At 43.0% G+C, this 23,202-nt stretch overlaps 1 protein-coding gene across 13 annotated transcripts in view; it reads right to left on the bottom strand.

Moving 5' to 3' along the window:
- Positions 1-18,652, bottom strand: part of Plcb4 (phospholipase C beta 4) — a 355,587-nt gene extending 336,935 nt beyond the window's left edge. For 4 of the 13 annotated variants that reach the window (XM_076929824.1, XM_076929822.1, XM_034494413.2 and 1 more), the window contains exon 1: positions 18,278-18,439. The gene's annotated coding sequence lies outside the window, so the exon portion shown is untranslated. Of the gene's footprint in view, positions 1-18,277; positions 18,440-18,525 lie in introns of those variants that run through there. The other 9 variants (XM_076929820.1, XM_076929819.1, XM_076929816.1 and 6 more) reach the window with 7 other exon arrangements.
- Positions 18,653-23,202: the final 4,550 nt, after the last annotated feature.

Raw genomic sequence — 23,202 nt, 5'->3', positions numbered from 1 at the left:
ATCAATCTCAACAAGAGATCCATCCACCCTTTGGGTAAGAAACACACAAAAGGTTTGAAAAGATGAAAAAGTATTAAACCAAGTGAAGCAAAAGCAAATGCAAGCTGGACTGGATGGACTGAAGCACAATGGACTTGAACAGACATACAGGAGACAGAGTGGCCCCGCCAGGCAACAAAAGTACAGACCTGAAGGAAAGTTCAGAAAGCCTAAGCCTTCACTTAGCTAATCTCTTCACAGCGAGGACGTGACATAGCCTGTGTCAGGAGAATTGCTCAGGGCACCACCAGCTACCAGTGACTTCTCCCAGCTCCCTGGTTTTGAGACTTTCTTCATATTCCAGGGACCTCAGTCATTTAATCAGGAACACAACACTCTACTTGGGCAAAACCATAGGTTGGTTGTTAGGCAACACAGCCTTGGAGGAGGAGGCTCTGGGGAATGGGACACACAGGAAAAGAGGCCTTGAGGGGTCTGACTCCAGCTCACCCTCTGTGACATGCTTCCTTTGCAGTACTCAACCAATTATTTCAACAAGACGGTTTCCTTATTCACAGAATGAGGATATTGCTACATACCTCACAGGACACACAACAAAATCAATAAGGAAGGAATCAGAATTGCCCAAGGCGATCTGGCCTGTCACTGACAACTTTGGAAGGCCATAACACATTGCTAAGCCACCTCCAGAAGACTGCCTGGGGTTCCAAGCCTTCACAAGACACTTGGAAAATGTCAGCTTCCTTCCCAGACATCGATGTTGTACCTGAGAGTAACTCCAAAGAGCTACTTTCTGCACAAGACCATGGACTGTAACACACGTTCTCTTCTGTCTACGTGAATGAGTTTCAGATGACCACATTTTATTGTTCTGATGGCTTTGCCTCACTTCACGAGAGCAAAGTCAGCGATGAAGGGAGGGTAATAATCACAGCGATGATTTAATTCCCATCACCTCCTCCTCTGTCCAAACTGAGTCATGCAAGTGGGTGCTTTTTCAAACATCCCTCAAACCAAAAAGGCTTAACTGTAAGGTTTTTCTTTTCAAAATTAAAAACAGCAATCCCTCTGTTCTAAGCTACAATAAGAATCATGTTGTCTCTGGGACTGTAACACCAACCTACAAAATGGAGAAAGATTCTTCTGAAAATGAACTACTTCCAGTGGGTAAATCGGTGTGATGCTTAAGGTAATCTATATCCAAAGTGTTCAAGTCTTGGCAGCTTTCTGCCTTATTTTATTGGGTAGTTGAAGATGTGATAGGAACGGACACGTACAATCCAGTGGGCTTTATCTTTTCAGATCATCAGCCATCCCCAATGCCAAAGTCACAGTCAAGGTCAACATACTTCCCACTGAGGGAAGTAGGTGTCAGCAAGGTAGGTGATGCCCATTTATGCTGCCACACATAACCACATAAAATTTAAGACTAAGACAAAACTTGATAATTAATGTTAAAAAATGCATTGCTTAGATACCAATTATAGAAACAGCAGAATGCATAAAAATCCAAAATAGGATTTAAAAAAATAACGAACTAAGGATAGATGTGGAAGAACAGCATGTGGCCTCTCTCTTCAGCTTATATATTAATTTTAGGGCATGTAAAAAACCTACTGTGTGCAAGCTGCTGCATGATTCTCACTTTAAAACTGGAGCTTCACTATGACCAAAGAGACTGTACAGCTTATACTTTACTCAAGGAAATTCAACTGACCATAGCTGCTCAAGTGAATCACCAAAATTTTAATCATACACTGGAAGAAACTATATGTCCTATCTAACTTCATTCTATGTAGCTAAATCAGGTGCCAGATAGAGTGCTTTAAATAAAAGTACATCATCCCTACACAACCAAAATCTCTGTGATTTAGCACTACAATATTTCACCAGCTTACTCAAAATATCCATGTATTCCTTTTTAACTTAAAGCATAATGACATAACGCTTTCCATTTATGATGCCTTTATAGTCAATCTTTCTATTTAAGAATATACTGAATATAAATCACTTAGCAGGTATGTTCCCTATCTTATAACCTCAATTACACAAGTATTTTATTTCTATATCAGTAATTTGCATAGAAGTCATTAAATAAAATACCGCACTCATAAAAACTCTATTCTGCTATATGTGTTCCCCTGATGAGCACCAAGTCACAAAAACTGGTATGGTATACAGTACTTAGTATAAGTCTTACAATAATTTATTCTCCAACAGAGAATGGCAAATGGAAATCCTCAGTTACAAAAAAAAAAAATTAAGATATTTTCTGGAGAAAAAAAAAACAAAATACTGTTCTAAAACTACCCACAATTATATGTCATTTATAAAATTATAAATTAGGCAATGATTTGAGTTAGTAATGGTGGGAGATGATTTAAGACCATGTAATACGATTATCTTTCCATTCTGGGATTTCTCAAAGAAGTGCGTGAAGTTCACCCAGTAAAAGAAGGTAAGAAAGGCAGGACTCTGCTAGGCTCCACTCACAGAATGTTAAGACAGCTTCTAAAAAGCACTGTAAACCAAGCCTTCTGAGACAAGGAGCTCAGGCTCAAAGGCCAAAATTAATATTCTAAGATTAGACTATTAGACTAATTTCATCATTTTGTTCTCCTAAATTGCCAAGCACTTGCCTTTACATAACTTACTCAACAAGCAAATATAAAGCACTCGCTTCGTGTCAAATATTGTGCAAGGTCAATGAGGAAACAGGCATAGTCAACGTCAGCCTGAGGGAGATTTGGGCCAAGAGTGTGTTCGTGCGTTCGTGCGTGCGTGTGCGTGTGCGTGTGTGCATGTGTGCATGTGTGTGTGTGTGTGTGTGTGTGTACACGCAGTGATAAGACACTGAATACTAAACAAGTAAACACTGAACTATAGAAGTCACAGGTGTGCTGGAACCAGCTTTATAAATACATTAATAATGAGCCAATATAGCTAATAAGTCATTTCCACTACTGTACTTTATAATATGTACATTTCCTTGGGTTTCTATCTCAATAGGATCCTAATATATATATGATGCTGCTGTGACTGCTCGAACAAAATGCCACACACCAGGTGGCTTGAACAGCAAAAAAACTTATTTTCTCACACTCATGGAGGCTAAGGTCTGAAATCAAGGTTCACGCAATCATGGCTTCTCCTTGGCTAAGACTGCTACCTTTTCATCTCTGTCCTCCTGTGACCTTTCCTCTATATTCACACGGGCAACAGATACAGCAATGTGTACCCAGAGCAAGCTTATTTTGAAGCCTATCTGTACTGTAAATCAATCACAAGACCTTGAATAAATGTTTTAATCACTCAGTGTTCTTAGTATCAAACGATAATTATGCCTACACTGCAGGATTACACAAAGAACGAAGTTGCATTCCTGAGGCCCAAGGAACATAGCACAGATCTAAAGCACACTGGGTTCTAAACTGGGTCTCAAAGTAACCTGGGAAACCACATTATAAAATATTGCAATAGTACAACTCTAAATTACAACTCTCAAATATTATGACTTTGCAAAGTAATGACTCTAAAATATCACAGAACTACTCCATGTCTCCAGTATGGTTTCTTGTATATCCCAATTCATACATGCTGGCTATCACTTCAGTACTTGAGCATGTGTGCATGCTTGCATTTATCTGTCTTTCTGCCTGTCTGCCTGCTTATCTGTCTGTCTGTGAATGGGTGTTTATGTCTGTCTGTCTGTCTGTCTGTCTGTGTATGTATCTGTTTGTACAAGTATCTGTGTGTGTGTGTGTCTATGCCTATGAGCCTGCCTATGTATGTGTCTTTCTATGCGCATGTGCCTGAATATGTATGTGTCAGTCTGACTGTCTGCATGTGTCTGTCTTGTGTGTGTATACCTGTGGGGTATGTGGGTACATTAGTGTGACTGTCTGTCTGTCTGTCTGTCTGTGTCTGAGGGGGTATGTGTGTTTGTTTATCTGCCTGTCTGTGAGCTTATATGTATATAGGTGTGTGTATCTCTGTGTCTTTCTGGTTATGCCTATGGTGTGTGTGTGGGGGGGGTGTCTTCCACTCTCAGGGTCTCATACCTGTGGGAATGTAGGAGAAATGTAGGAAACAGTGACTATGCACTGTTTTCTAGTATTTTGTTGCTTCTGGGGTATAAAGGCTGTACTGTCTTCTAGCAGGAAATGAGTAAATTTCTCTTAAAATATTCAGACCAAATACCTTGTTGAGACAGTAAGTATACCTCCCAAGTAACTACTGTTGTCAGTTCTCCCACAAAGCTGGGAACACCTTGGTTTGGTACAAAGAGGAACATTTCCAGAAGGTTTGACAGACATCTGCAACTCTCAGTCAAGGAGTAGACTCCTCCTGCTTTTCAGTCTTTAGGAGAACCCTGAGAGCTCGACCTGTTTAAATCCAAACTTACAAAACAAGGGTTGACCTGTAACTGAACAGTTCAGAAGAGTGCAGTTACACTGAGTCACCTCAGGTTGAGGACTAAGGCCCAAGTCATCTGTGTGCTTCAAATTCTTCCTCTTCCCTGAGAGGCTGGAGAAATCCCCTGCACGCTACTTATGACAGATGGAGAGGAGCTTTAGCCAGTTGCTTTGATTCCTTCAAAGGGAATGGAAAACGGACAGAATGAGGCCAGGCTCTTGATTCTGCAAGAGCATCCCAGGTCCAAAAGGCTCTAAATAAGAGGAAACACTCTGTTCATTTCCAAGTGCTGCTGTATTTTCTCAGCAGCTGCAATAACTAAACTAAAATCCTCCTAAATATGGTCTCCATTGAAACTTGAATAATAATCTATTTAATAATTAACATTCTCAGCAGCATTTTTTTTCAATACAAAGCTAAAAGAGATTTGCTAAATAAAAAGATGTGAATTGAAGAAGAAAAGAAAGCTCTTAAACACCACCACACCACATGTGTGGGGGGGTGGAATTCCAGTTCAAAAGCCATTCTTCAGAGTAACTCAAACTATCATAAATAACATAGTCAGTCCCCCAACTCTGGAGCACAAAAAAGACACTCTTTCAAAAATATTATTCAGTGGAATATTCCCCTTCAATTAAGTGTATTTCTATTTGGCAGTGATATATTCCCAGGTCATTTTGAAAATAAAATACAATGCAAAAAAGTAAGTACAAAGCCTTTTAGATCATGGTGAGCCTGGCTAAATAAAATAATCTTTTTAAATAAATTACTTTCGCCCTGAATTCCCTGCAAGTTTGAAATGGAGAAATTTCTCTAACTTGCTGTTATAAGGAAATACACCATACAGAAAACAAGCAAAATACATTAAAACTGAGCTCACGGCACAGAAAAGACAAGATGAACGTGTGTCTTCCAGGCACAGATGATAGGCTGTCTCCTGGGAAACACCTTTGGGCGTGGCTTGCTATTATAACATTAGTTTCTGTTAGAGAAGTAACGAACACAGCATTTCCAGATTACTGATCACCTTTCCAAAATGGTTGCTCTGCCATCCATCTGTCAGCAACCAGGGATTCCCTTCTAAGTGTGTAGCCGGCTTCCTGCTCTTCACTGTGGCCCTCCTTTGGCCTGCTCACTCACTGCTTTTCTAATTTACTCCGCAGGCAGAATTTGCAATGTTGGCATTTAGCACTCACTCATTTAGGAGACACCGATTTAGTTCCAATGACGCGCCCAATTTTTTCTGCGCACTAGTCATGTTGTAGCTAAAACACGCACAGTTGACATGGAGACAGAGGTGCAGCACCCACCAGCACTGGGGTTGGAATCTAAGCCGGTTGTGAGGGATAAAGGTCCCCCCCTCATCCAGAGACTATGAAGAGCCATGAGGAGGGTGAGTAGTTCAACATCAGCAAATGCGCAGCAGCCACGGCATTTAGCTTCTTGGAGTTTAATAACGCTTAATACAGGTTATACAAATAAAGGAGTTAAAATCTCACTGCAGAGTTCAGACCAAGGATGGCTTGCATTTGGCAAATTAGGGAAACAGAAATTAATCCTGAAAGCCCTGGGGAGTTGTGGAAGGGTTTTATAAATAATGCTCCGAGACTTGTTTTCTGCAGATTTCTTTAGCTGATGTGAAGAAGGAAGTCATAGGCAAAGATGTAAAGTTATAAAGTAGCAGTTTGTGTGTCTCTCTTCCTGCAAACTGTAAACTCCTACATGGAAGGGGAAAAACAACAACAACAACAACAAAGCATCATTTTAAAGAATACCTGCTGCTCACTCCAGAGCCAAGAGAATACATGATTGACAGATGAGAGATGGGGTGAATTATACAGCTGGAATAATTCGGGCTTAGAATGATAAGGATATTGTTATGGTTATGGTTTGAATCTAAGATGTTTACTACAGGTGTATGTATTTAAACAATTGGTCCCCAGCTGTTGGTGACAATTTCGGAGGCTGTAGAACCCTTAAGAGGTAGGAAGCTGGTCACTGAGGAACAGGTCTCATGCATGACTATCCATGTTCTGGTCAAAGGTTCTCTCTTCTTACTTATCAGCAGTGATGTAAGTGTGCAACCTCGCATGCCTGCTACCCTGTACCTGCCAGCTCTGCGTATGCCTTCCCAGCCAGAAGGGACTGTACCGTCCCAAACTTCCAGCCAAAATAAACTGTCCCTCCTTTAAATTGTTTCTTGTCCTCCATTTGTCATAACAAGAAAACTACTACAGTCATAAACTTGGGCAGGGAGATGCAAAAACAGAAGAAAAAATAAACAAAGAGCTATCAATGTGGGCAGGGGGTTGGGGAGGGGGGGCAGCAGATCCACTAGATAAGCGACTTGTTACCCAAAGGTTCAGAAACTGAGATAAGACGTGTATTTGAAGTGAAGTTGAGGGCTTCTGTTTGTTTGGGGGCATTCTGACCTGCAGGTACCCATAGGACTTCAAGGTCAAGATCTCTAGCAAAGGATGCATTTGAAACTCAGACAAAAATTTACAGCTCTGGGAGTTTTCAGTAAACAATAAGCTGACAGAACGGTAAAAGCAAAAGAACCATCTCCTACAGACAGAGTTTTAGAGTGAGCAGTGTAGAGGCCTCCAGAGAACACCAGGTCAAGTGGTGAGTGGTGAAAGCTCTTCATGAAGCTCTGCCTCAACACATAAAAACAGTTTGTATGCAAGGGACAAGAAAGCCTTCCGAAGCAGGGACTTCAAAATCCACGGCAGGAACCACAAAACTGAATCAAGCAACCAAAATCTGTTTACTCTGAAGTGGGGATGCTGCACCTTACTGGCGATTCTGGGACCACACGGCAGCAGAGGCCAACAGCCGGTGTCTTGGAAACTTAAACTAAAACGTTGGATGTAAGGAAAGGTGAATCCCTTCCAGCTGCCCAATTTTATGATTCTAATCAAATTCCCTTGTGTGTTCACGAAGAACAAATGCACAAACCCAACAGAGCAGTCTTCTCCTTTTCAAACACCAGGAGCAGAAACACAAGACCGCAGCTAAAGCTGATCATGTGTGGAGTTTCGCTGCTTCTGCTGAACAAATGAGAAAATAGATTTTGTTCATGTCTTCCAAGTGATCCTGAAGATTTTCTTAAATTGACTTCTTCGAAGGAAAATTACCACTAATAACTTAATTGCTTCCTAGTCTCCCCCAACCCTGAATACCTGATATTTAGATAAAAGAATTTAACAAAATATTAAAAGCAAAGGAATGACTTCCCAGGTATCCAATTTAATAATGACAGACTGTATGAATCCCTTCACCTCTAAACCTAACCCATCAGATAAACATATTAAGCTTCCCATTCTATGGTTTTACCAAAGAAAAATAGTCTATTCCAAATGACACGGAAACACTGTCAACCAAGGCTGCTCTGAGGACAATGAGTCTTACTGGCAGCAGCCATGTGATAACCATGGAACAATCTCAGGTTTCAATTTAACTGTTGTAGCTAGAGTTTTAGTTTCTTTTTCACAAAACAGACAACAGGTTTCCTGCTCTGATGTGCCATCTAGCCTGCTACTCCAGCACGGGGAGTGGCTGAGTGCTGCCATTTGCCTCTCCTGACCATTCAGGAGCTCTTCCCACCCTGCCCGCCATGCTCCGTAGCTTTTATCTGGGTTCATCTATTTAGGTGACAGAGGTAGTTTTACTTACATTCCTGCGTTCCTGTATTACAGGGCCACTGTGTCCCCTACAAAGGTCACAGCTCCAGATTGTTTCTTCTTGCTCCTTCCCTCCAGTCACAAAGCCTCGGCCTTCCTCGCCAGGCCACACTTTAGCTCTTTGCTCATCTGCCCACAGTTTCTAAAGGGTCTTTCGCAGAGCCCTCCCCAGAGGACTTGGCTTACACATTACCTTCTAGTCAGGTCCTAAGACATAGGCTTGAAGAGTGAGTTTTCACAGACACTGTCAAAGGAAATTGTCTGTAAACTGTGCTATACAATAAGGTTTCCCTAAACCTAGCACAGACTTTTTTTTTTTTTAATATACTAGGTTTCAATGCCAAGGAACTCTAACTGAATCTTACTGTACTCCTACAATTCTCAATGTGCTGTAAAAAAAAATAAATAAACATACAGAAGGCATACATTCAGGATCTGAATGTCTCTGCCAAGCTAACCAGAAGTTTGTTTTTACAGTAGGTATCTGGAGAAACGGCTGAAGGATACAGACCCATCTTTGGAAGAGACAGGCTACCATTTTCCTCCCATGTACTTCCATCAGGATGTCCTGACCCTGACCCTGAGATGCTAGCTCCTAAGAGCATGCCATCAAATTCTGAAAAGCAACTAAATAGATTTATATTATTGTTAATAATTACAATTATCAAAGCTGTCATTTTTGAGAGAGATCAATATCAGTGACCTAGATTTACTATGTTCCCCAATAACTCTTGAAATGAAAATACAATGCAGTTTCTAAGGTACACAGTTCTTTTTGTCTACAATTCATTTCTCAAACAAATGAAAATTAACTTCAGGTACTCAATGATGACACTTAGTAAGAGAGCACTGGCATTGATCCCTCCAAATCTCTTGGGAGAAGGTATAAGGGGTTCCAATTTTTCTAGCTTTTGTTGTAGGCTTGTTTACAATTTTGGTTGGTTGGTTTGGGGAGTTGGTGTATTGAGACTGGGTCATGCTTATGTAACCCAGGCTGGCTTCAAGTTCAACATCCTCTTGCCTACTGGGTGTTACAGGTAAGTACTGCCAACCCTAGCTTACAGTGGATTCTTTGAGAGCTCTACACAGATATTGTTCAGCCACCAGCAGTTTGTATTGCCATGACTCCATAGACAGATACTCAAGTCCCTTAGATAAAACAGAGTGGTATTTGTTTACACACACACCCTTATATATTAAACCATCTCACTATTTGTGGTACCTCATACAGCATGAATAGTTATAAGAATGTATTGTTCAGGGAATAACCATCAAATCATGTCTAGAGCTGTGGAAAGAGCTCAGTTATAGTGTGCCCGGAATAAATATGTACATGTTCAGGACAGATACTTTTTCCCCCAAATAATTTTGACCTGTAATTATCTGAACACAGGGACTCAGAACCCAGAGCATGGAAAGGAGACTACATTAGCAAATCTGAATTTACCAATAAGCCCAGACAGGCATTTTTAACCCTCTAATTAACTTAATTGTCCAAGGTCAGTATCAATCTGTATTATGCATCTGCCCTGTGGGTCCTGACTTCTCTGAACACAAATTCAAGAAGCTTACGACATGTCCCTGTTGGAGAAGGCCTAGCATCTCAAAGCTAAGCAAGATGATCAGAAAACAGACTTTTTACTCTGATTCCACAAAATATTTCTTTATTAAAGGGCTTTCACATTAGCCCCTTAACTGGAGAATACATTTTTATTAAGAATTGTAGTTTAAGTAAATTATTTATTTCTAAAGTCATTTCCGGGTATACAATATAACTGAACTCTAATTGAACTAGTAAAGCTGTGTAACAATCTGGGCTATGTTTCAGTTAGACAACCCATTTATATGCATAACCTGAGATTCTGTGAGACAGAAATTCTATCAGGGACCTTTATAAAAAGGCAATTTGACTGTGTTTTCTCTGAATTTTAAAGATGCATAAGTCTTATTGACCAAATAATTCTATTTCTTGGAATCTAGTAATAAATTTTCAAAAAAAATCATGAAAACCAATGAGAAGAAATCTTCTATCTTTCACTGTCCAATCATGAGAAAACCATTAATGCCCACTGTTAAAGCACTACAAGATTATATGTCTTACCAGACTGTATACAGTGTTACAAAGATGAGATAACCAGTATCCAGACAATAAATAAAATTATCATAAGATAAAGTTATGGAGACAAAGTAAGTCACAAAAAATAAATGTAGTATGATGCAGTTTATATAATAAAATACAGCTACATGTACAGTATCATCCAATTTATATAACAAGAAAACTACGTATATGTATTTGTGTATGTAAATGAATGGACAAAGAGGGGGGAGAGACAGTTGCAGCTGTTGCCAATGGTTATATCTGTAGAGGGTGTAGGTGGAAAAGAGTACTTTACATATTGCTTCTGTATTTCTGCATTGTCATTTCAACTAGAACATATCAGTACATCATTTACATCATTTTAGAAACCAGCGGAAATAAAAACTTAAATTCCAGAGAGGGCTTTGACTATGTAGTCAATAACCAAACATCAATAGATACAGGAGAACCCCACTCAAGGAACTACATTTCCATTTGACCCAAAGTGATCTCCCATTGAAGACTAAGAAGGAAAACTTAGGGCAGGTTGTGGGTGCACCTTGAAATACTCACATGCAGAAACAGATCTAACTTCTCAGTGTTCAGGATAAATACATAGTACAACTGTCAATACAGGGAGAAATTATCCCATGATCTCCAGAATTCAACCAGTGACAGAGGCAAGAGAGCCTCTCTGACCCCATAATAAGGGAGGTCACTCATTTCTCTACGCTAAACTGATCACATTTCAAAGCACTGTCAAGAAATGAGCTTGAAAACCATGCCCCCGCTTCTCTCAACTCTGAATACTTGCCAGTGACTTAGAAAATGGGGTGAGAAAAAAAAGCCAGATATTAGAACTTTATGCTCATTGAAAATAAGGAGACTATATAACAAATTTAAAACTTCCCCCTTAAAAAAAGTCTGAAAAAGCAAATAAAACTAATGGCATTTTCTAGGGCACAGTGCATCTGAGAATTCACACTTGACAGAAGGACCGACGTGGGAAGTCTGAGGCTGAATTCCTGCCACAAATGTGTCCGGTTTGGCAATAACATGGATTGTGTGCATGCAAGTGGAGGCCAAAGGTCAACCTCCCGTGTCATTCCTCAGCTGCAACATCCTTGAGCTTTGTTTTTTGAGACAGAGTCTCTCACTGGCCTGGGGATGACTGATTGCTCTGTGCTGGCTGTCCAGCAAGCCTCAGGATCTGCCGGTCTCTACCTCCCTGAATTTGGAATAACACCACTATTCCCAGCTTTGTTACATGATTCTTGGGCTCTGTCTCAGGTCTTCACATCTATGTGACAATCATTGTATCAACTGAGCAATCTCTTCAGCCAAACTTCCAAGCACTTTTTAGTTCATTTAACATATCTATTTTATGTGTATGAATTTCTGTCTGCATGCATAGCTATGCACCATGTATGTACCTGGTCCTCACAGAGACCAAAGAGGGCATTAGATCCCCTGAGACTGAAATTACAGATGGTTCTAAGTCGCCGGGAATCAAACCACAGGTCCTCTGAGGTGGGAAAAAAAAGCCAGTACTCTGAACTAGCTCTCCAACCCAATCCATGCACTTTTAAATGAGGAACTTCCCATTCCAAATACTCTGTATCCCTTGCTACATTATAAAATGTGCATGCAGTGGCAGACTCCTCTGGCAGCTCCTCTTAAAAAGGGACATACTTATGCCACCACACCTAAGGTCCCTGATACCTGTTTAACAGCACCTGTGTATATGGTTTACCTGTCTCCTCAGTCAGAGGTCACAGCAACCTCACTGAAGCCATAAAACTTTGCCAGCTGAAAACTGGCCCTTGAGAGATGACCTTACTGTTTCTTTTGACCTTAATGTTTTTATTGATTACTTGGAAATTTCACATGTACTTTCCAGTCCTCCCAGGCCTACCCCTTGCCCTTACAATCTCTCCCAAAACCAAAGAAAAAATAATGCCAGATCTTTACATTCTTAGTCCCCTATCCAGGTTAGCATCTATGAATCCCCTCCTTTGGTCTTCCAGTCTATGCAACTGCAGAAACAAAACCCCTAGAACAAGACTAGAGAACAGGGCTATCCTCAACTTGCTATTTAGATACATCTTCACAGCAGTTGCCAGAAGCACATTTGTTACATCTAAGCCCAGACACTTAAAAGAACTGCCACACCATGTTTTGTGGTTTAAGACAGACAGACAGACAGACAGATGAAAAAAAGGAAGGAAGGAAGGAAGGAAGGAAGGAAGGAAGGAAGGAAGGAAGGAAGGAGAAAGAAAGAAAGAAAGAAAGAAAGAAAGAAAGAAAGAAAAGAAAGAAAGAAAGAAAAAAGTGTCCCTTCTGCAGCATGCACTATACTAACTACAGGTAACACGGAACCTTGGTTTAAAAGTTGGAGTTCTGGGTTAACATGGTGCTTGCCTATAATCCCAGCCTTTGAGAGCCTAAAGCAAGAGGATTTGCAGTTTGGAGCCAGCGTGTACTACACAGCTAGACCCAAAAAAAAAAAAAAAAAAAAAAAAAAAAAAAAAAAAAAAAAAAAAAAACTAAACAAAAAAAGGTTTAGGTGTCAATTTACTTAGATTGCAATCTCAACTCTAAGCCCATGGCAAGATTAACCTCCCAAATATAAGTTCTCTTCAACTGTAAACCCAAGAGGCTGTTACAACTCTTGCCCTCCCCCCCCCCAAAAAAAAAAGTATCTAGGAAGATTAAATAAAGTGGCATGTTTCACGTTCTTGACAAATATCTGCTTTGGGGGTTTTGTTTTGTTTCCCCTTTACGGTTGTTATTGCTACTATGAGCAGAAAAGTTGAATGTTCCCGCTAAAGCCCATGGGACCAGAGGAGGCACGATGTGCCCCTAAACATCAGTGGTCCCCAAACGCTTCTCCTGGATGTTTCCGTCCTCCTGAGGCTAAATTGCTTAATATGGTCTCCTTTTTAGCCTTGCTGGAGGACACAGAGGCCCTGGGGATGGCATCTGGCTCCTGCATTACAGTTCAAAACCCCAAATTACAGTTCAAAACTCGCAGAATTTTAAGGCTATTAGAGCTGAGTAATGTTGTATTCCTCTACCCAAATGCAGTCACAGGGTGAGATGAGTCCAGAGGAAGATCTGGCATCAGGAGGTGGCCTGTGGGGTATCACTGGAACGTTCCCTGATTGCCAGACAGGAGTCCGAGTATGCCTTTCATGTTTTAAATGGGCTGCTTCTGCATGGGCTTCAACAAAGAAACCAATGCCCTCTTCCCAGATGGAGGAAAGTGAGAATTGTGGGCAGAGATCCTAGTAGCATCAGTGGGAGAAGGGGAGTGGTTGTCACAGCAACAGAAGTGCTGTTCCCAACACCAATCATCATCATCCAGCACCATCCTTAACCAGGGGCTTGGAGAGGGTATTCTTTAATAAGAGAGTCAACCAAGGGTCTGAGTGGACACATGGGGCCATACAAACAGCACAGGGCATTATCAGGACAGAAGCTCAGGGATGACTGACTCCAGCACTTTAAGATCTCAGTATCTACGCATGAAGGCAAACCCAAAGCACAATTTCCACACCTATCCATCCACCAACTCTAAGAGTGATCGTGGCTCAGGTCAATGTTCTTCACCTTGTGGGGATCATGTTCCATTTCTGCGCTCTGGTAAATGCTCTAGACTCTTCTAAGTATTTTTCAAATGTGTAAAATTAAATACTACTTATGAGTGCCACAGAAATGAATCATACTTATCAAAATAGTAAGTTTTTCTTTTAAATGAACTCACACTGGCTGGAGAGGTGGCACAGCAGCTAAGAGCTCTTTTGTTCTTCCAAGAGGACCAGGATTTGGTTCCCAGTACCCATGTGGTGACAACCAACCTTCTGTAACTCCAGCTCTAAAGAAAACAGTGCCCTCTTCTGGCCTCCTAGGACACTGCACACGTGGTACTAAGACATACATGCAGGCAAAATACCCATACACATAAAATAAAAGCAAATAAAATCTAAAAAAATAACAAACAAAGTCAATTCATACGAAATGAACATCTTTTCAACCCACTGGACACCAGAGGCTAACAATGAACGGCTCTAGTTCACGCTGGAATTGTCACTTGGAAGTATGTAAAAATTAAAGGCCTACCAGCTACATTCATGGACTATGATCTGAGGTGAAGGCCTCTGGTCTGGGTGGGGAAATGAGCTGTCTAACCTGAGCGCTCTGTGTTCTCTCTGCATCAGCCACTAAGTTAAATCTGAGCTACTCGTTCTTCCTGCCTCTAAGGAAATGGCTACGTGAGTTCATTCATGCTAAATAACATCCTTTAATTGTTCGGAAGGAAAAGAGGGCTTTACAAGGGTGATACATACTAAAGCAGTGACCTGCCTGTCCCTCTCAGTAGCTAGAGGTGGAATTCCCCAAGGGCTCATGTGAGGACTGTGAGGGAGACTCCCAGAAAAGAGAGCAAGGATGATGCTCTGTGCCCGCACGGTGTATAATATGCTCACCGCAGGTTTTATAAACAGTGGTTGTGAGAGGTCTTCGGAGAAGACTCCTCTTCTGACCCACAGGCCTGTCCACCTGTTTTGTAAAGGAGACAAAGGGTCCAGTTCATAGCAAGAATTTTTTTTCTAAAACTGGCCATTCATTCTGCTCAACAAAGTGATGTCCTGGCTAAGATTTGAAAAGAGGGGGGGGGGGGGGCCATTCCTACTTCCCTCTGGGAACTCTGGTCACACCTTCCACAGAACAACAGCATCCAAAGGGAGGAGAACTGAGCCAGGCTCTCAAAGAGTGAGGTTCGCACTCACGTGAAATGGGTTTTGCAAATAAAGATCACTCAGAGATGACTTTTTGAAAGCAGGCTGCACTGTAAGGACAAGGCAGGATTCTCAGTCATCCGCTCGCCGCTGTATTAGTACTCAAGCCTCCCCACACCGCAGGCAACGTGAACCACACCGCAGGCAACGTGAACCCATTCTCTGTTGGCAGTAACAGACCAGAGGCATGAATCCTCAGGGCAGAACTGGAAAACAATATTACAGCTTGAGGAAGCAGTTCTACTTTAAAGGGTGAGGCTTTATCAAAGGAAAAACTATTACTCAGGAAAATAAATAAGAAGGGATAGAAGCAAGGTCATTCAATGCCCTGGCTATGACCGTGGAATAGGAAACAGTGACAGAGACAGCTCTGAGAGTTAAACAGTATCCTTGAGCTGCAAAACCAGGTGCCTGTCAGTACTAGGAGATGTCCTTATTTCTCAAGAGGTGGTTAGCCTCCTCCACAGATTCCTTCATTTAGGAATCGAAAAGTAACTATTTACAAACTGCAGCCTGGACGTGAACTACCAATAGTGATCAGTAAACATCCCAAGGATCCTTGACCTCATTCTAAGTATCAAATGCAGAGCGTCTCGCTTTTACAGAATGAACAGAGAACAGGTTTTCAAAGCATGTGTCATGGTAAGCAAGCAGTTTTCTTTAAAAGTTCTTACTCTGGAAGTGGTCACAAATGACATTAACTGAGTCCTAATGTGCCTCATAATTTTCATTTGTCAAGTAATATTTCCCCCAAAATATGTGAGTTCACTATTAAGGCATTTGTTCAAAGTGTGAAAATTACAAAAATTATTCATTTCTATAGCACTATTACCTAACTGCTCTGGTCTAAAAATATCTAATTTATTTGCAACTTAAGATTTTAAAATAATAAAATAAAAAACAAATGTGGCAGCTAATTATTCATTTTATTAAAATCCACCAATTGATCAATTCTGACATATGGGTTTTGCATGCTGCACCTAAAAAACTGGGGATGACAATCAGACACTGTCCTCAGAAGCTTATATCCCAGCCTGTCACAACACAGCATGCCACTGTGATGGGTTCACATACAACATCACAGCCGCGTATAAACCCAATTTCATATGAAGAGTAGGTAGGCAGGAATACAAGGCAATCATTTAGTTGTTTAATTACCAGTGAACCAAAATTTAAAACAAATTAGTAGTAGCCTAAGAAAATAGCATGTTCACTAGGGTTGCCAAATATGTCGCATGTTGCCCAAATCAGCAAATATGCCTTGATCTACAGGCAGCTGGATACATTCTTGGAAAGAGAGTAAACAAATACGTTAGCATCAGCACTAAACGGTCTCTACTGGGGATGGAAGGAAATGTTTCAAGGGTGAGACAAATCTTTAAAATCCACTTCTTAAAAAGCTCTTTTAAAATCTTTAAGGGTTTTCTAATTCCCATATTTCCCTATCTGATATGACAGAAAGCACGCAGCCTGGATTCCGGGGCATGTAAGTTTAACATCATTCACATCTTAAAAGACACAAATATAAAGCTCGCAAAAGAATATTTCGGCACGAAGCCCTCCTGCGTGGGTGTGCATTTGTAAAGTAAAAGTAGAATTATTCCAACAGATGTAAATGTGCTCTCTGTGATCAAATGGAGTCTTTTGAAATTCTGTTTTGACAGTTACTTATAAAACAGCATTTCCACAGTGATTAATTCAGAGCTGGTAGTGATATCATCAAAGCTAAATCAAAACTAAGTTCTGATAGCTGAGTAATAAATGCAGGAGGGGAGGGAAGCACACTCAGGAACCTACCACTCAACACTCTGCAGCACACTGTTACATGTAAAGACACACTCATTCTGTCAACCAAGTTTCACCAGCCTAAAAATGCGCAGAAAATGCTATTCCATTTTAAAAGTAATTTTTTTCTTACAAGAGGTTCCCCCAAGATACCAGTCATTTATTAAATGTCTACAGTGTAAAGAGATGATATAATAGATCAATACACCAGTTGAAAAATATGCAAGACTGTTCTGTGGGGAAAAAAAAAATTCTAGATTACATAACACAGACAGTCAGGGATTACACCACAAGGTCCTGGTGAGCTGAATTTCTGATCCTCTGTATCATTCTGCAACTTAGGATATCAAAGTTTGAAGGGTTCACAACATTCGGTTCGCAATCCAAACACACCTTTACAAAATGATCAGTCTTAAAATACTAAAAAAAAAATAAGTTGAAATTTTACACACACACACACACACACACACACACAATCTTCCTAACCTAAAGAGTAATTCTTCACTTTCTGAGCTCCTGGGAGTCTACCCAGGTAAAGTCACTGGTTGCTCTTCCTGGTCACCTTTATTTTATGGTCTGATTTCTCTTTAAAAGAGAAATTCAATTCTTTTTCAAATCATCATACACCTGTCTGTACTTGGAAGTTAGCACCAATCATGGTTATTCAAAACATTTATCTCCGCAAATGGATAATTTAAATTTATGGACCACCATGCATTCCACTTCTACTTCAAAAAAATGGCAGCTGTCCACGAATGTTTTGCCCCAAATAAAATCGCAAGCCCCTTGCTTTAGAGAAATAGGAAGAATCACTATAGGAGTTTAGTTTTTGTAAAAGTCATAGCTCCAATGTATGCATATTTGTGGAAATATAAGACATTTGCCTTTCTTTCTAGAAAATGCTGGTTTTATAACTCTGGAGTTGTTCAATTGAAAAATTCTGTTTTCACACTTAGATTCAGTAGTTTACAGAGTCTAAACTCAGAAATTGTACAATATAGACCAGGGTCTAATTTACTAAGAAAAAAAAAAACTTTAAACTTCTGAAATAAAGCAATGTTCTTTTACATGCTTTTAGGAGGCCCAAATACTGCCCTGAAGGAGCACTTAGCCTGCCAGTGTCAACTGGAAACGGTCTATCATTCTTAAGCTGTCCCCAGAAGACGCTGAAGATGCACACGCACACACATTTACATGCGTTGCACAGTGCCAACTATTTCCAACCAAAATAATCATATACACGTCGAGCCGAGCTATTTCTAGCGCAGAAGAGGGTGAACGTCCGGGTAGACAGAGGAAACCCAGTAGCAGATAATTGCCTGGGAGGCGGGTGGCGGCGGGGTCCCCTGCCTCCCGCGCAGGACGCCTCGCACCCCGCACCTGCACCGGGTCCCCCGCAGGGCAACCGGGGGCGCGCGCGCGCGTCCTGGACGCACCCGCGGGAAGCCAAGTAGCCCGGCGGGCTGGGAGCCGCGGGAGCATCCCCGGGCGGGACCCAAAGCGCCTTCTCCTACCTGTCACTTCCAGGCGAGTCGCTGCCGGGGATGCGGCCACCGCCGCCTCCGGGAGCCCCGCTGTGTACGCGCGCGCGCGTGTATGTGTGTGTGTACGCGCGTGTGAGAGCCTGTTTGCGGCGCGGCTCCTTAGCCGCTCGCGCGCCGCCACCCCCTCCCCGCCGCCGCGGCCGCCGAGCCCCTCCGGCGCCGCCCCGCCCTCCGCCGCCTCCGCCCCCCACCGGCCTGCGCCTCCCCGTCGCGCTCACCTCGGCCGCCCGCTGCCCAGGGCGCCGCCCGCCCGCCGCTCCCGCCGAGCCGGGCCCCGTGCGGCCCCGGGCCCGCAGCCCCTGCTCCCGGCCGCGACGCTGCCTCCGGAGCCCAAGCCGTCGCCTCTCAGCCCCAACCTGCCCAGGCTACGGAGCATGCCCAGTGCGGCGCCCGGCGGGGCTGGGGGTGGACCGGGGCCGCGCGGGCCGGCCGGGGTGGGGGTTGGCTGTCCCGGGGTCGCCGCCGCCTTCCCGGTGCAAGGTCTGGGCGCGCCCCCCGTAGGGACTGAGCTGAGCCCGCAGCGGGACACCACGCGCCGCTGGCCACGGACTCAGCGGGTGCCCGGCCCGGGAGGAGGGGGCGCGAGCCAGCCAGAACCGGGAGCGGGAACTGCGCTTTCGTCTATGTTACATTGAACAAACACGGAGAGCTTGTACACTGCAGCAGGCACTGTGACAGAGGGATTTTATTCATTCAGCCGGAGAAACAATCTGCCGGAGGAAGTACTACAACAGGCTTACACTGAGCCAGAAAGTGATTTCCAAAGTCTTCCCCCAAGTGATCCTGAGACGTGCACCCACTCCACCCCCCAGACTTCGGTCCCAAGGATGCCGGGGACCGCTGTGGCCAGCTCTCTCTCTGTCACTTGAACCGACACCCGGTTGCCCCAAGTCCTGCTGAGGCGGCCTGGCCGTGTGCATCCGGCGTCACCCTTTGTGGAGACCCTACACTGGAGCAGCTCCGGAACTCCCTGAGGGCTTCCTCCTACCGAGGCCACTCGGCTTCCTCCCTCTCCTGCCTGGCGGCGGAGGCCACCAAAACCCGGAGACGTGGCACCTGCGCACTGGGGACCGGGGCCCATGCTCGCAGCTGAACTGGGCATGCTCAGCTGCCTGAGATGGTCTGGCGGGTCAAGAGGAAAGGGCTCTGGTTTGGAGGTTAGCTTAAAAAATGGAGAGGAAGAGGGCAGGGTTGTAGACGCAAAGGGACAGTCCAGGCACTGTGGACACAAGCAGTTGGAAATGCAAAACAGTCGCTCCCTTGGTTCATTCTGGCCGTTTTCAGCAGGGATAGAAAATAATAATAATAACCACTAAAAGTTGCTCAACTAGTGTGATGGTACATACCTGTAATCCCGGTTGGTTTACAAAGCCGCCTAAACTATACAAGGGCTTCAAGGCCAACCTGAACCCTGTCTCAAAACGAGAAAGAAAAAAATAATTTACCAACCTAAGGGAGATGGACTGAGAGCTTCTGACCACTCCCTAGCCAAACACAAAGCTTCAGTTTTAAGGAAGCCTTGAAAAAGGTTTCTCAGCACTGAGCCTGCTTGCCTATGACAGAATCTACAGAAACATTCACTAACCCAGATCAGCTTTTCCACCAGGGTTAAAAAGACACCAAAGATCCCAGAGAAAGCTGATACTTCACTGGTTAGAATTCCTCAAGATGCATTGGTTTGGACCCAAGACTGCTTTTCGAAGTGTAGCGGATCGGGCACACCAATTGCCTGAAAAGCTTTTTAAAGTGCAGATTTTCATTAGGCAATACAGAAGTAAAATCTTATGTTCTCCGTCTCTGATCCTGATATTGCTGGTCTTAAGCAAGGGTTGAGGGCAGTATTTTAGGCCTGCTCTCCCTGTGTGTGGTTCAGAAAGAGTAAGGAATTTGCCCCCAAGAATAAATAGTATAGCTAAACTCAAACCAGTTCCTCGGGGTTTCTCTTGTATGTCTTATATTCCTCAAATATTATCCCCAGAAAGTTGAGCTAGTGTAGAGTGAAAAATTATAAAGGCCATCTTATGAAATATGTGTGAATTTTTCGCCTTAGACCTTGGGTAGAAAAGCACCTGCCAGCAGGTTTGGGTCCATCTAATTAGTTACAGAGGAGGGGGAGTTACAGGACAAAGGCCTGTTAAGAACATCCCAGAAACTGACTGGCCAAGGGAAGAACTACACCCTGCCCCCATGGTACGGCCTACTAGTGTTCAAAAAAGGTAAAACAACCAATCCTGTGCACCCGCTCGAAAGTTCGCTTTTTCCCTACCCCGCCCATATTTAAGCGCTATGCCCCTGAGCCACGAGGTCAGTCCCTCTATCCCCTATGTGAGATATGGGGATACGGGCTGGCCCAGAGCTCTGATTTAATAAACCACCTCATGTGCTTTACAGCAAGACAGTCTCTCGTGTGTCCTTTGGGTGCGTGCTATCCTGTGACTTAAGTGGACCCCTTTCTGGGGAGTCCCGGACCTTTCACTAGAAGCTATCATTTATGTGACTGACAGTTCTTAACAGTAGAACTTAGTACATAGTACACTCAAATATAGTTAATCAGTTAGTCTTTGATGTCTAACAAAACCACCAACACACGGTATCCTAAAGTCTTCACCTTTCTCTGGATGAGCTCCTGGGACTTGTATCAGGTGAGCAGTTCTGACCGGTAGCCCCACACACAGGATGCTTCGGCATCCTTGCTTATACAGCAAGCTGTTACCTCCAGCAGCAAGGAAAACAAGCCCCCATTTAAGATAGTACTTTATACACTGCATCTTTGATAGGAGTTTATGAAAAACAGAATAGCCATTTCAAAGGGGTGTACCACATAAACAAACTTCTGTAAATCTAGCCTTCTACCCTAGAGTTCACTCCAAGTTTTATAGATTAAACGTTTCATTTTACAGATGGAAAAGAACCTCACAGTAGTCTTTTGTTACATCAGGTGCTTACACTAGTATTGAGCTTACTATCACTCGGTGCTATATGAACAGTAGAGTTTTCTAAATCCTAAATGAAATACGATTTCACCAAGGCTCCTTTCCTCCCCTTAATGGCTTCTAAGACACTTTTCAAAGGCTTTTATGTGTCAGACAGACTCGCTACTCTTTGCCCAAGACTCTAAGGTAAACATAAGATAAAGTCATTTCCTTGATGAAGTTAGATACTATCACAAGAGACAGCTGGTGACATGTTTAAAATGCTAAGAACCATAGGTAAAGGAAATGAAAAAAAAAAAAAAACTTCCGGAAGTAGGCAGGGAAGACTGCTAGTTTGAACAGGGACAGACAGAGATGGCGTCTCTCAGGATTAAACATTGGAGTAGAACCTGGATGAAAAGAGAAAAGTGAATGTCTGGGGAGACATATGTCCGGCAGAAGGAAACAGCAGGAAGCTAAGATGAAAATTTGTCTGACCTGTTCCAGAAACAGGAAGGAACCAGGGTGGCCACCCAAGGCATGAAATGATGAGAACTGAGGACTTGGGGGCAGTTGGGAGCCAAATCTACTAAGAACACTGAAAGGACTTTGGACATAAAGCTTATAGGTGCCCTGTGAGCCCATTGGAAGATGTCAAGCAAGACTGTAAAATGATTGACTGATTGATGGATAGATGGATGGATTCATGAGTTGTTGGATGGATGGATAGATGGTTTTAGAGAAATTCACACTGACAATGTCTGTAGGAGAGGAAGCATTCCTCAGAGGGCCTGGAAGGAGAAATGGGGTGCTGGTAGTGTAATTCTGTTTTAATTAAAAGTACATTTTTTAAGGAAAAAAAATAGCAATACTGCCTGTAGGAGCAAGAATACAGAGATGGAACCTGTAGTAAGCAGTTGTCCATACTAGGGCAGTTCTGATACCTTGCACAGCATTTGAACTCAGATCAAGTAAAATCCTCCACTTACACTCAGATTTCTCCTTTCCCCAGGTTGGGCCCAGATAGGCCCCTTGGTTCCTTAAAGTAGAAGTTGGTGGCACAGGATTTGACTTAAATACTATCCTGTCTACTGCCTGCTGCCCCTTGCCCATCTGGGTGTAGTTTTCCAGAACTATAAAAAGGAAGGGAGATGAAAGGGGACAAATGGCTTTATCTTTAACCTATGGCCATTGAGATCCCATGTCGATTTACTGTGGAAGGAGACCATTGTCACTCTCTGGGGCAGGTCTAACTGCTAGTTCTCTGCTGAGGAGATAGTAGGGAGGCTCCTGAAGCACAATTCTCCAACTCCAACCCTCAGATCTGCATTTCCCCCTATGTTCCATGGCATCCCAAGTCTGGAGTTCATGTAAGGGGGGGGCCACACTATTGACCATGGCTTCTGAAAAAAAGTTCCACCATGTCTGTTGAGAACACAGAGGAAATGGAGGAAAGTTGCCCCTCCCAGACAGAGTGAGTCCCAGGTTGGCAAGAAGGAAGGCAAGTGGGTGACATAAGAGGTGCCTACAGCCACTTGTGAATGCTTTCTCTGGACTATGGGTCCCTGAATACCCCCCTGCTACAAACAACAGTCATAATTCCCTAGCATTGTACCGTTACACAAATCAGCATTAGCCACAGGAAAGGTGCAAGCATCCATTAATGCAAACAGTCCCTCACTTGAGTATTTACAAACTCTAAGGTTGTTCTTGTGAAATATGACAGGGGAACGGCAACTGTAAGGAGCTTCAGATTAACACCCTGGACTGCAAAATACCATGCTGCATCCTCTCTAGAGAAAGGGCAATGCATATATTATCCCAGTTTAAAGTGGCCCATTAATCAAGGTTTTTACCTAGCTCTTTACACGCTGTCCTTTGGAAATGAAGAGGTCACCGCAGGCCCATTTGTCCAGATTGCCTTAATTAGAAACATACATCTTTGAAAAGTGGGCAGCTAAGAGACATGCCTGACATGAGGTG

The sequence above is a fragment of the Arvicanthis niloticus genome, chromosome 2, assembly GCF_011762505.2.
Source record: "Arvicanthis niloticus isolate mArvNil1 chromosome 2, mArvNil1.pat.X, whole genome shotgun sequence".
NCBI classification, from domain to species: Eukaryota; Metazoa; Chordata; class Mammalia; order Rodentia; family Muridae; genus Arvicanthis; species Arvicanthis niloticus.
Note: the sequence above shows the minus strand (reverse complement) of the source record. Positions and strands in the feature narration are given on the sequence as shown.